The sequence below is a fragment of the Staurois parvus genome, unplaced genomic scaffold (genome assembly GCF_062004578.1).
Source record: "Staurois parvus isolate SC_StPar_1 unplaced genomic scaffold, SC_StPar_1.0 ptg000068l, whole genome shotgun sequence".
Classification (NCBI taxonomy): Eukaryota; Metazoa; Chordata; class Amphibia; order Anura; family Ranidae; genus Staurois; species Staurois parvus.
Genome location: NW_028317864.1, coordinates 6,436,680 through 6,451,551, shown reverse-complemented (window position 1 = coordinate 6,451,551; position 14,872 = coordinate 6,436,680). Strand labels below are relative to the sequence as shown.

The 14,872-nt window shown below is 42.5% G+C and overlaps 1 protein-coding gene across 2 annotated transcripts in view; it reads right to left on the bottom strand.

Moving 5' to 3' along the window:
- The window catches only part of PTGES (prostaglandin E synthase), a 256,421-nt gene that overhangs the window by 189,669 nt on the left and 51,880 nt on the right, over window positions 1–14,872 (bottom strand). The window contains exons 5-6 of one of the 2 annotated variants that reach the window (XM_089669075.1): window positions 13,037–13,166; window positions 5,165–5,252 (exon numbers count right to left, since the gene is read on the bottom strand). The gene's annotated coding sequence lies outside the window, so the exon portion shown is untranslated. The remainder of the gene's footprint in view (window positions 1–5,164; window positions 5,253–13,036; window positions 13,167–14,872) is intronic. The other variant, XM_089669074.1, reaches the window with a different exon arrangement.

The following is a 14,872-nucleotide window of genomic DNA, read 5'->3' as shown; positions in this document are numbered from 1 at the left end:
AGGGGGGAACTCCAGGTTTCCAAATATAGGTGCCACAGGGGAATTAGGAGAATGGAGAACCGCCGGTTTGCGGACCAAATCCCAGAGGTGCAAGGAGTGGGACAGCGTGGAGCACAGGACCACCCTTTTTTTGCTTAGTGGAGATCCATATCTCAAAAGGCCAATAGGAAGAGGAGCACAAGCCTATGTTTCCAGCACTATCTAATCCAGCCAATACAAAGTGGCATAAATTTGCGACAACTGAGTAATCTGAGCTGCCCAATACTATTTTCTAAGATCCGGAACCCTCAAACCCCAGCATCTCATGACACATATAATGTTCGATGTCGCAATCTATGTCTCCTAACTCCCCAAATAAAATGAATCAATTTGTTCTGGAATCTATGAAGGTCAGCTGCTGGAACAACTATGGGTAGGGTACGAAACATATAAAGTATTTTAGATAAAACTACAATCTTAACTGCCGTGATCCTACCCATCCAAAATAGAGATGCAAAAGATGACCACTGTTCAACATCCCTCAACAAATGTGCCCATAAATGTGAATAAATTCCCTTGTATAGTGTTGCTTTTCACAAACGCGCACATCCGAGATGGACGCGGTTCAACCATTTTGGTTTCAGACTCCATCTTGCTAAGGGTATCCATTTCTCTCCTACCCCTCCCTTTCACTGAGAGGGACATTTTGGCCAGTGTGTGTGTGTGTACTGTTTATGGGTCACTGGCTGGCCAAGCTAGTTGCCGAGCGGTCTGGGAAGCTGTAACCTTCCTCACCTAGGCAAGATAAGGCCAGCGTTTCCAAGAGCGTTGGAGCCTCACTGACCAAAGTACCTGTGTAATTTAACACCTCGTAAGGAGATAAAGCAGCTTTCCCAGGGATTGAAAGAGGTTTTAACCTCATAAAACCTAGCAGCGTAGGTGACAGAATTAAATGAACACTCCTCAAATCAATTTTTATCCTATGTCTCATTTCTTGGAATATGGAAGACTTACATAAAAACCGGGCACCTCGTCAGATGGCCAATGAGCAGACGAACAGTTTGATGGGTCACTCATTTATCTCGGGCCATCAGGGAAGCCGGAACATAGAACTTGCGAACCGTGCCACATATAATTTCATAATTCATATCTAAATAATCCTAAGGATTATCTGCATAATAAAATACCCGCGGGTGGACTGTAGATTGTGCAGCTGGAACGTTATGGAATGTATGCAAGAAGGCAAGTCAAGAATCTGGGTCCAATACACCATCGCAAGAGAATTCTAAATAAGTGCTCTCAAGAAATGGAGTCAAATGCTTTCCGAATATCTAATGAGAGCAGCATACCTCCCCGTACACTACCTCAGTCCCATGAAGACTGAAAAACAGTAATAAAGTCAACAGCTCTCCGTATTTGATCTGAGGCTTGCCTCTCAAGTTTAAACCTCGACCTGGTCCTTATAGATATAACTAGCAATAAAACCATTCAATCTGGTAGCATAAATTTTTGCCAACAGTTTCAAGTCTGTATTTATCAAAGAGATTGGCCTATAATTAGAGACATCACAATGGTCTTTTTTAGGTTTGGGAATGAGACAGATAAAAGCTCTATTGGAATCTCTGTCCATCAGTTCACACTGTTTAAGAGAACTAAAGTTAGTCACCAAATGTGGGACCAAAAGATGGGCAAATTTTTTATAGTACAGGACTGTAAAGCCATCAGGTCCTGGAGCCTTAGTCAGCTTTGACTCCATGATGGCCCTAAGGACCTCAGCCTAAGTAATTTCCCCATCAAGAGCCTCCCTATGGGAGTCCGAAAGAACAGGCAAGGGAAGATGGGCTACAAATTCCTCAAAGTCCTCTGACGTAGCGGTGGGCGTATGATTGTTTAAATTTTGATAATAAGTGTGAAATTCCTTGAGCACCGTTACTGGGTTCTGGGTCAGTGAGCCGTCCCCAAAAATCCATTATCTCCTGCGCTCAAAGACTCAGATCAAACGGGCGTTAGTAACAAGCAGCGTGTTGTGTGTTCATCCGCTGGTGATCAGAGGTTGTGCAGCTCTATCATGAAGCTGGGGAAGCTTGATAAAACTGTAGAAGAAGATGAAAGAAAGAGCGCACAAACCTTGCGCAATACCTCAATAAATAGTGACTAATTTTATTATTAAGGAAATATACTCACAAAGTGATGGTATAACAGGCATACAGTTGCAAGAAAAAGTATGTGAACCCCTTGGGATTACGTGGAGTTTTGCATGAATTGGGCATAAAATGTGCTCTGAACGTCATCTAAGTCACAACAATAGAAGAACACAGTCTGCTGAACATAATACTACACAAACATTAGATGTTACCATGGTTTAATTGCACATAACAAGTAAACACTCACAGTGCAGGGAGGAAAAAGTATGTGAAGCCCTAGCTTAATGACTTTTCCCAGAGCTAATTGGAGCCAGGAGTGAGCCAACCTTGACTCCAATCAGTGTGATGATATTGGATGTGTTGCTGACAGCTGTCCTGTCCTTATAAAACACACACCTGTTTTGGGTTTATTGGTTTCAAGAAGCACTGTCTGATGTGAACCATGCCTCGCAGAAAAGAGCTCTCAGAAGACCTACGATCAAGAATTGTTGACTTGCATGAAGCTGGAAAGGGTTACAAAAGTATCTCCAAAAGCCTTGATGTTCATGTGTTCACGGTAAGACAGACTGTCTACAAATGTAGAAAGTTTAGCACTGTTGCTACTCTCCCTAGGCGTGGTCATCCTGTAAAAATGACTGCAAGAGCACAGCACAGAATGCTGCATGAGGTAAAGAAGAATCCCAGAGTGTCAGCTAAAGACCTACAGAAATCTCTGGCACATGCTAACATTTTTGTTGACACATCTACAATAAGGAAAACATTAAACAAGAATGGAGTACATGGGAGGACACCACGGAGGAAGCCATTGCTGTCCAAAAAGAATATTGCAGCACGTTTGAAGTTTGCAAAAGAGCACCTGGATGTTCCACAGCACTACTGGCAAAATATACTGTGGACAGATGAAACCAAAATTGAGTTGTTTGGGAAGAACACACAACACTATGTGTGGAGAAAAAAAGGCACAGCATACCAACATCAAAACCTCATCCCCACTGTAAAACATGGCGGAGGGAGCATCATGGTTTGGGGCTGCTTTGCTGCCTCAGGGCCTGGACGGATTGTTGTCATTGATGGGAAAATGAATTCCAGAGTTTATCAAGACATTTTGCAGGAAAACGTACGACCATCTGTCCGCCAACTGAAGCTCCGCAGAGGATGGGTGATGCAACAGGACAATGACCCAAAGCATACAAGTAATTCAACAAAACAATGGCTGCAACAGCACAGAATACGCCTTCTGGAGTGGCCCAGTCAGAGTCCTGACCTCAACCCGATTGAAATGCTGTGGCATGACCTTAAGAGAGCGATTCACACCAGACATCCCAAGAATATTGCTACACTGAAACAGTTTTGTGAAGAGGAGTGGTCCAAAATTACTCCAGATCGTTGTGCAGGTCTGATCTGCAACTACAGGAAATGTTTGGTTTAGGTTATTGCTGCCAAAGGAGGGTCAACCAGTTATTAAGTCCAAAGGTTCACATACTTTTTCCTCCCTGCACTGTAAATCTTTACATGTTATGTGCAATTAAACCATGGCAACATCTAATGTTTGTGTAGTATTATGTTCAGCAGACTGTGTTCTTCTATTGTTGTGACTTAGATGACGTTCAGAGCACATTTTATGCCCAATTCATGCAAAACTCCACGTAATCCCAAGGGGTTCACATACTTTTTCTTGCAACTGTAAGTAACCTTAATCCAAACAGGGTTACAGGTAAATCCAAAAGGGGGGGGGGGGGAATGAAGGCTAATGTGTTTCGAAGGGTGCTCCCTTCTTCATTAGAGCTGGGTTGAGCAGATAGAGACTTCAGTATGGCAAAGTTCCCATGGCAAAGAGATATTCAGCCACTGAGTGTCAGTATTACAGCAGTTCAGCCTAAATTTCCCTGGGCGGTCAGAATGCTAATAAAATTTAGCTTAAGACCACCTAAGGTGTTTCTCCGCTTTAGTAGTAAGGCCAATATTTAATTTGAGACGTAAGGTGTCTATTTTATTCCGAAGGTCCAAATGTGGATTCCGTTTGTGTTCCTTAAGAAGAGCAGACAATTCAGATTCTTTATGGCGTATGAGAGCATTTGAGAGACTTTTGGTATCTGGAAGCTAGCTGAATAAGGATACCCCATATAGAGGCCTTATGTGCAGCCCAGTTTGTAGCGAGGTCTGTGTCGGGTCATTAATGGCGAAGAACTCTTTAAGGTGCATCTCAACATCAAAGCAAATAGAGGGGTTGATGAGCAGCGATTCGTTAAGGCGCCAGGAATAAGTTGAGGCCACTTTGCGGATAAAAGTGAGGGTGGCCATAACAGGCGAATGATCAGACCACGCGACCTCTAGAATTTTGGAAAAGGTAAACAAGGGCACATTTCGAGAGGGAGTGAAAATGTGATCTATCCTAGAATAGGTTAAATGGACATTGGAGTAATATGTAAAGTCACGACTGGAAGCATGAAATTATCGCCAAACGTCAACTAGGTCAAATTGATGAAGCAACTTCCCCAACTTAATTCCCACTTTATATGTTCGTAAAAGGCAGGCACCAGGGGCCCTCATCTTATCTAGAGCCACATTCGAATCACCCCCCAGGACCACAGCCCCCATAAAATGTGGAGAAAGTGTCTGGAGAAGGGACCGGAAAAAAAGCTGTCTGGTCGGTGTTGGGTGCATAGTAAGTGAGGAAAGTCACCTGTTCCCCCTCTATCACTCCCACCACCAGAAGATACCTACCATTAGGATCCCGGACCATGTTACGGGGCAAGAAGGAGAGCCTTTTGGAAATACAGATTGCGACACCCTGCGTTTTATTCGACTCGTTAGACAGAAAAAATTGGGGATAACAGCCATGTAAAAATGGGGGCTGGGATGCCATAGGGAAGTGAGTCTCTTGTAACATAATTACATCCGCTCCCACCAAGTGGTAATATTGGAAAGCTGTTCTACATTTTACTGGCGAGTTCAGACCCTGAGTATTATGAGAAAGAACAATAAGGGGCTTAGGTATGTTATTGGAGGCCATGAGAAAGGTCAAAATAGAGCTAACTTACCCTAGAAAGGCGAGAACCCTGCATTAATTCGGAAACCTGTCCCATGGAGAAGCAGATGCCGCGTGGGTGGATATGAAAAATAAAAACGCTAAAAGAGAAGAGAAATATGGCAGTGCAGTAAATAAAAAATAAAGGACCTGTAAGCAGGAAGAGAGAAAAGCAGCAGAGTAGTAAATTTCAAAACATCATGAAATACAGTATAGGGAGGTCAATTGCAGGCGTGCCGCTGTGACCACCAAACTTAGACCTTTTTTCCACGATTTGTGGACGTTTGTTAGTTTGAGTCCACATCGGCCACAATCAAGGAGGCAGAGGTGGAATCAGAGTGGGGTGCAGTACTCAAGGACAAGGCCTGCGCTGAGTCTTATCCAAACTACCAGACAGGTGGAGAACATAAGTCCTTAAAGCAGAAGTAAACTTCCCATTATACCTTCACTTCTACCTTACAGAGATGTAACAGTCACATCCCAAAATGGCCACTGTCATCTTCTCTGGGGGGGGTTTGAGTCTTTGGCCTCTTGATTGGCCAGTGGGGAATTACATCATCCTGCACATGTGCATGAGAGTCAGTCATTCTGGCACAGCCGGAATATCTCGGGTATGTATGCTGAACTGTGCATACATTCAATGGAAAACTGAGAGTAGGCAGGTAACAGTGTATTACTGCAGAAGAGACATAGTCCTTGTTCACACACCTTCCCAGCGCAGCACAAGTGCATGAAAAATACTCTCCATTAAATCCTATCTAACTATTCACACCTGTACACTGCACTTTTATACAGTGCGCTGTATTTTTTAAAATTCCTGCTTGCTGAATCTTTAGTGCCCTGTTTGAAAAAACATACCAAAAAAGCACCTTCCGTTATAGTCAATGGAAACGCACCAAAAACCAGGCCAGACCGGGGATGAAAACACAAACAAAACACATATAAAGCACATTATTACATTATAACATTTAAAGTAGCACCTTAAAAACGCGACATGTATTTTCAAAACATGCATATTTCATTTTACAAAGAACCAGCAAACACAAATGCTCCTGCGCTTGGGGATGGACTCGATGCTACAACCACATTAAGAATGTCCTGGAACATGCACACCTTGCTGCCCTCAAATGGACCGGGGGAATCCAAATATACTGAATGGGGAAAGAACAAAAAGAGGGCGCACAGGCCTAGTGCATTACCATAAAAAATGTTTAATAAAAAATAATAAAGTAGGTGTTGTACTCACAAACGACAATATAGTCAAGGCACATCATAAAAGAACAGCTGGATCAACACCGCGCTGAGTAACAGTCCGCAATAGGGAGTTTAGACATCCAAAAGGCTGACGCGTTTCGAGGACTTGCCTCTTCCTCAGAGCCAACTGACCAAATGTCTGCTCCCTCTTTTATATGCTCACTACTAGTTAAACCAAAGGTCACATGGGCCGTCCTGGACACTCCCCTGTGCAGGTGGAGGAGTCACAGGGGCAATCGACATAGTGTAAGTAAACACGAAAGGTCTATAAAAAATACATACACACATATATATACATATACACACATATATATATATATATATATATATATATATATATATACATACATATACATACACGCACAAATAAAACCATTGAAACTAGTGACAATCATAAAATCATATGAACCATAAGAAGTGTGCACAGTGGAAAATAAATAAATAAATGGAAAATTACACATATATAAAAAATAATAAAAATCCTTCCCTGGTGATGCACTGCACTGCTCGCCTTTAAATAAATGGATGGATGGATGAGCAACGCTACGAAGCTGCCTAGTGCTCTGCTTGCCATAGACAACCATGGGACATGGATTTAATATAGAGAGTAGATCTGAAACCCAGCAGAGACACTTATTAATTCATAGAGATGCAGCCTACAGGGTGTGTGCTTATCATTCTAGTATAGTCATATGATGAGACGTAGGCATGTGTGGCAATGTAGTGCACCATGGATGGATATGCATATGCAATACTATATACAAGAACAAAGGAGATAAATCACTAGTAAAACATAAATGTTGATATAAAACGTTACAAAAAACTTCTTAATATGGCTCACAAAGTTTAAATAAAATAAAATTAAACAAGTATTGTTACAATATAGTATAATATCTGGTAAAATTGGTATAGTGTATGGTATATGTGTGCATGCATAGACATGGAAGCATAAGAAATATAAATATATAGGAAAAGAAAAAAAAATAAATAAAAAAATGTATAATTATATAAAAAATGTACAAAAGATGTATATATGTGTTATATATAAGAACTATATAAAAATGTCAAAGGCGCTATGGAACAAGCACTTGCAGGATGAGAAAGCAGTGCTCGAAGAGAGCTCACTGGACAACATGCGTGCGCACATGTGTGTGTAACACATCCACATGAGCAACTGCTTTTTAGTAAAAAACATGTCTATACATACACACATAAACCCACACACACATATGGAAACTGAATTAAAAAATGGGTGACCAATGAATGACCCATAGACACAAGCGCATGGGAATGCAGTCATACGCAAGCGCCTAAGGGTGACACAATAAATATGAAGTGAGCAACCTAATATGTAAGGATGCAGGGTAATGGTAGCTATACTGATGATACTATAGTAATCATAGCTGATGAAAATGAATAAATCTAAAGCATACATCTGTAGTGGATGGTGTACCCACTATAGGTCACAAGGGAAATGATGGAACTAGCACTAAAGAGGGGGGGGAGAGAGAGGAAAAAAAAAAAAAAGGAGGGGGTTTGGGAGAGACAAAAAGGATGAGAGTAGGACTCTAGGGAACATGTGCAGTTCAGCAGAAGGTACCTATGCATAACGGGGAGTCAGTGGATGACCCCATGTATCTCAAGATCTTCATTAAGCTCAGTGGGTGAGAGGGAACCCAGAGTGAAGATCCAATAGGTCTCCCTCTTACATAGTCTTTGGAATTTTCTTCCACCATCTGAATCTCCTGTGATGGATTCAATCCCAAATACTTTCATGCCTGATGGGTCACCACTGTGTGCCTCCTGAAAGTGCCGTGGTACGGAATATTTGTTTTTGCCTTTATTCTCCTTGTAATTAATGATGTTACATTTGTGTTCGCCAAACCTGACCCTCAAGGGGCGCATGGTTCGGCCAACATATAGGAGGCCACAGGGACAGATGAGCCCATAGATCACAAAAGAAGTACCACAGTTGATGAACTGCTTAATCTTATATGTACGGCCATTGGTGGCAGCCACCTCTTTCTTTCTGTGGCACATGTATTTGCAGGTTCCACAATTGCTCACACCGCATTTGAAACTGCCGCTTTGATCAAACAGGGCAGACCAAGGATTTACCGTATTCCTGGCACCAGCAGGAGGTTTCTTAATTCTACTGGGTGCTATGTGACTCCTGAGATCCCTAGGTTTCCTGAACACAATTTCGGGTCTGGGGGCAAGGCTCTGACCAAGAACTGGGTCCTGCTTAAGAATTTTCCAATGCTTTTGGATGCTTCGCTGTATGTCGAAGGCTTTAGTATTGAACCTGGTGCAAAACCTGACCTGGTTATGAAATCTATTGTTGGGGTCTTTAGTGGCTTTTTTGGCAGCTGTGTGTGGTATATGCAGTGGACTCTCTTCATATTGGCCCCAATACTTCTGGTATGCTTCCTCGATGTGGACCTCACTGTAGCCTTTTTCAAGGAACTTGGTCCTCAAGATGGCGCTCTGTTCCTCATAATCACCTCTGGTGGTGCATGTTCTCCTTAACCTGCAGTACTGACCAAAAGGGACATTACGGATCCATTTGGGGTGGTGATGGCTACTAGCGTGCAAGTAGGAATTGCCTGCGCTAGGCTTAAAATGCGTTTTAGAGCAGATGTTGCCATCAGAGTCTGTCCGTAGTTCAAGATCTAGGAACACCAGACTGTTGGCATCCACCACATGTGTGAAGCCGATTCCAAAGGGGTTATTTTGGCAGTGTGCAAGAAACCCATCCAGATCCTCGTCTGACCCTTGCCAGATGATTAAGATATCGTCTATATATCTGGCATACAGGGCCAGATTGCCCCGATATGGGTTGTTGTTCCATATTGATTCCTCCTCCCAATACCCCATGAAGAGGTTTGCATAGCTGGGGGCAAATCTGGCTCCCATAGCCGTGCCTCTAATTTGTCTGTAGAAGTTCCCTTGAAAGGAGAAGTAATTATGTGTGAGGGTATAATGGATGGCTTTTTGCAGGAAAGCTACTTGAATGGGAGGTATGTCACTATTGTCCAAAAAGTGTTTGATGGCAAACATGCCATATTGATGTTCGATGGATGTGTAAAGCGAAGTGACATCCAAGGATAACCATTTATATTCTGGACACCACTTCGAGGAAGATAGGATCTCCAACATATGCCCAGAGTCTCGGACGTAGGATGGTAGACTCACGACTAGTTCCTGGAGGAAATAATCAATGTAGCATCCCAAATTGCTGGAGATGCTATCAATGCCAGCTATGATGGGTCTACCAGGGGGATTAATCAGGTCTTTGTGAATTTTTGGTATATGGTAAAAATAAGGGGTCAGTGGGTGTTGTTTGAGCAGGAATTGATATTTATTGTTTGATAGTATTTTATTGGTCAGAGCCTCATCCAGCAACCCTTTTAAAGCATCTTTGTATTCCGGTAGGGGGTCTCTACGGAGCTGTTCGTAGGTGTTACAATCTCCTATCAGTCTAAAGGCTTCCAAAAGATATACATCTTTGTCCTGGATGGCCAGACCACCCCCTTTGTCAGCTTGTCTTATGATAATATCATCTCTGTTTTGTATGCGAGTCATAGTGATGTCAAGGTTCTCACCCCAAAAACAGTGTGAGATGTTTTTTGTAATGCTATGATGTTTGTTATGTTTGCAGATCCTCTTGATATCCTCAAACACCATGTCATAAAAAGTTGGGATGAAAATCCCTTTAACCCAATGTGGATAAAAGGTGGTGGCCGGTTTGAAGGTTGTGTGAATGATGCTGTCTTTAACTGTTGAAACGTGATCATCAAGGGCCAGCGCAAACCCATCACATTCACCTTCCTGTAGTAAACCTTCCAGCAAGGGAAGTGCGGGATCATTGCTAATGGAGCTGGTATTAGGTAACTGCCCTACCTGAGGAACTGCAGTCATTAGAGGTTCTTTTTTGAGGGTGAAATACCTCTTGACAGTGAGGTTTCTGACATATTTGTTGAGATCTATAAATATTTCAAATAGATTAGGAGGATTTTTGGGAGCAAAATTGAGGCCTTTCCGTAATAAATTCAGTTCTGTGTCTGTAAACACCGCACTGGATAGATTATAGATTTTAATGGTGGAGTGTGTAGTGGTTACCTCCTTCCTCTTTTTGTTATTCTTTCCTCCTCTCTTTCCCCTCCTAGTCCTCCTTCTCTCTTTCTCCCCAAACTTTTGGATATGACAGGACTCTGCTGATGGACAGGTGCGGGGGTGGAATTCCCCGCAATACCTCTCTCTAAAAAAGAGGGGGAACTGGGTGGGTGGTTGATGCTAGGTGAATTGCAGGGCGAAATGTTTCTGATGTTGGCATGGGTACCCTCTTTGATGTTGGTATGATGGTAGGATGAGAGGGAAGCTGATGTGCCAGGATGAGGGTGGTCTAGGGGAGGGGTGCTGCCCTTTGGTGCACGTGCAGATAGGTGCTCCTGAGGGGGGGGACCCCTATGGGGGTCTCTAGATGTAAGGTGGGAGGAGTTCCTGTGGTAATATAGAGTGGAAGAGGTTTGTGGCTTATTATGAAAGTTGTTGTGGTGGTGTTTGTGGATGTTGTTGTAGTTGTTGTTGGACTCTGTACGTTTCTGATTGCCACCCCGTTTCCCTTTACCATGGGTACTATTGCTTCCAAAATGGTGCTTAGGAGCTGCAGCTCTGACCCCTTTATCCATTTCTGAATGATGTGTGGGAAAAACCCTGCTCCAGTTGAACTCCCGCCCTAGTTGGTAGTCCAGTCTGTCTCTCTCAAATTTCCCAGATTTTTTACTGATTAGATCAGTTTCAAAGTGAACTATATCATCATTAATATTATTATCCCAAGTGTTGAAGGAATCAAGGTCTGAATAAGTGGCCAGATCATCTTGCAGATCTTTAAGATTTATTTATTTATTTATTTTATTATTTATTTATTTATCGAGTTTATATAGCGCCAAAGGGTTTGCTCAGCGCTGTACAATAGAGGGGGGACAATACATGAAACAGTACAGTAACATCAAACAGCACACGAGGGGTAAGAGGGCCCTACTCTTTCGAGCTTACAATCTAGGAGGGAGGGGGTAGAGGTACAGGAGGAAATGGCTGTGGGGGATGGAGTGGTAGGAGGAGGGAAGGGCAGCGGCTGTTAGGTGAGGGTGGGGTAGGCTTCCCTGAAGAGGTGGGTTTTCAGGGAGCGCCTGAAGGTGAGGAGGGAAGGTGACAGTCTGATGGATTGGGGTAGTGAGTTCCAGAGGATGGGGGAGGACCTGGAGAAGTCTTGCAGTCGTGCGTGGGAGGAGGAGACCAGGGAGCAAGATAGAAGGAGGTCCTGTGAAGAGCGAAGGGTACGGGTAGGGTGGTACTTGGGAATCAGGTCGGTGAGGTAGTTAGGGGCAGTGTTGTGAATGGCTTTATAGGTCAGAGTGAGCAGTTTGAATTTAATGCGTTGGGCAATGGGGAGCCAGTGGAGGGAGAGGCAGAGGGGGGTGGCAGAGGTGGAGCGGCTGGTGAGGTGGATGAGTCTGGCAGCTGAGTTCAGGATGGTCTGAAGCGGGGAGAGTTTGCACTGGGGTAGGCCGATGAGGAGGGAGTTGCAGTAGTCAAGGCGTGAGATAATCAGGGAGTGAACGAGTAGTTTAGTGGTCTGCTCTGATTTTGCAACTGAGCATTGTGAACGGTCCTTAAAAGTAATATTTAAAAAAAATTGCACCTTTCCCATTTGAGTTTTCTTTATCAATTTCTGTCCTGACTTCCAGCACAGTACCTCCAACATGGTTCTTGCCAGCCCTTCATTTTGCATATGTGAGCCATAGTCCCTTTTGTTCTCTTGGATAGCCATTGTCATGGTGGTGTCTGACTGTTGTTTCCAATACAGCTCTCCCCATTGGAATAAATAGGGCCACAGTGTTAATTTTTAGAAGGTAAGGTCAACAATGGCAGCCTCCATATTAGTTTTGTGACAGTCTTCCTTTTACAAAAAGTCAGAGTTTGTTATATACTTGGCAAAATGCTTGCTGAAGCCAATGTTCTTCAGACTAGATTTCATAAGCTAATATTAAACAATGGCATATTTTAAGCCTTTAATAGGCCTTGAGGTCAAGGGTTGAGCACCTATGCTACGTACTAGGCATTGTTGAAATACATATCGCCGGACGGCTTTTCGAGCCAAAACATCTGTGATTTATTCAGCCACTCATATAGTTCTGCCACCTTGCATATCCAAATTACCTCAATTTTTTTTATTGAGCAAGCTGTATATAAGGAATACAGCTTGGTCACCTCTCCAACCCTTTGGATTGAAGGATAAGGGAGCACTGATGACTGAACCTCCTGTAAGCTAATTTTGCTTGAAAATACATTTGACTGACAGCATTGTGCAATGCATTAGACCTTGGTTGGAGGAGATAGTTATTCCTATGGATTTACTGTGAACCAGCTCTTAGGGTCTTGAAATGTGTTAGAGATAGGCTGTAGGTCAGGGACATGGGTGCACGCATTTTGACTTACATATGTTTACAGTGACAAAAGTCCTGCTCTGAGAGCCATACAAGTGGTGGTATATGGGAAACTGGTATAAACACAAATGTCGGGCACTCATATTAGAATTATTATTTAAAATACGTTTAAAAGGCCTTACTTTGAACACAGTTAGGTCTTTGAATGTACTCTGGGATACCAAGCAACTTTCATTCTGCACTGAGTATTGCCATCAAAGGTCCAGGCCATTATTGCTGCAATGTTCAGCTTGTGTGCAGACTGCTTTGTATCTGTAGATAGGAAGTAAGAACAAGGAAGTTATCTGCTTCACATTGTACATGTTTGATGCAGTGCGATTGATTGGTTTCAAAAGTGAACGTTCACTTAGCTTAGTAAAGTTAAATGTAAAGTTATATTTACATTAATCATCCAATCATTTACCAGCAAAAAACAAAATGTATTTTTTAATATTACCCTCTCACATGTCTGCATATGCAAATTAATATAGTTTGTTTATATGATAAGTTAGATAAACATTCTCTGTCCTTTAGTTAATTGACCCTAATGTCTCCACTTAAAAGAGTCAAAAACAATGGTTTTAAATGCTGTAGTGCACTTATCTCCAAAGATCACAACCTGTTAGACGCAGGCAACCTTTACATGAACCTCTCTAAAGCTGGCGATAGATAGTATTTTTTTTTTATCAACCAGTCAGCCAATCAAAAATAAATACATGGATTCCTTAATCCATACATTTCAGCTGAATGAAGGAATCCTCCCTACTGCACTATTGTATTCTGACCACAGGGAATCCTCCGCTGTCAGTATACACTGATCAGTGCTGCAGGCATTTGGCTGCATGCACTGATCAAATAAAAAAAATGTCCAACATTCCCATTTGATAGAAGCTGATTGTTAGATCAACTTCCCTCTAGCAGGAATGAGCATAAATGGAATGAAATTTGGCTGGTTTCTGCTGAACCGACTGAATTTTGATATATCTAAGGCCAGCTTTAGTCCTAGCAACCCCTCCATTACTTGTGCTTCCAGACACCTTTTGTTGAAAAACAGAATATATACAGTCAGGTCCATATATATTGGGACATCAACACAATTCTAAAATTTTTGGCTCTATATACCACCACAATGGATTTGAAATGAAACAAACAAGATGTGCTTTAACTGCAGACTGTCAGCTTTAATTTGAGGGTATTTACATACAAATCAGGTGAACGGTGTAGGAATTACAACAATTTGCATATGTGCCTCCCACTTGTTAAGGGGCCAAAAGTAATGGGACAATTGGCTTCTCAGCTGTTTCATGGCCAGGTGTGTGTCATTCCCTCATTATCCCAATTACAATCAGCAGATAAAAGGTCCAGAGTTCATTTCAAGTGTGCTATTTGCATTTGGAATCTGTTGCTGTCAACTCTCAAGATGAGATCCAAAGAGCTGTCACTATCAGTGAAGCAAGCCATCTTTAGGCTGAAAAAACAAAACAAACCCATCAGAAAGATAGCAAAAACATTAGGCATGGACAAAACAACTGTTTGGAACATTCTTAAAAAGAAGGAATGCATCGGTGAGCTCAGCAACACCAAAAGACCCGGAAGACCACGGAAAACAACTGTGGTGGATGACAGAAGAATTCTTTCCCTGGTGAAGAAAACACCCTTCACAACAGTTGGCCAGATCAAGAACACTCTCCAGGAGGTAGGTGTATGTGTGTCAAAGTCAACAATCAAGAGAAGACTTCACCAGAGTGAATACAGAGGGTTCACTACAAGATGTAAACCATTGATGAGCCTCAAAAAGAGGAAGGCCAGATTAGAGTTTGCCAAACGACATCTAAAAAAGCCTTCACAGTTCTGGAACAACATCCTATGGACAGATGAGACCAAGATCAACTTGTACCAGAGTGATGGGAAGAGAAGAGTATGGAGAAGGAAAGGAACTGCTCATGATCCTAAGCATACCACCTCATCAGTGAAGCATG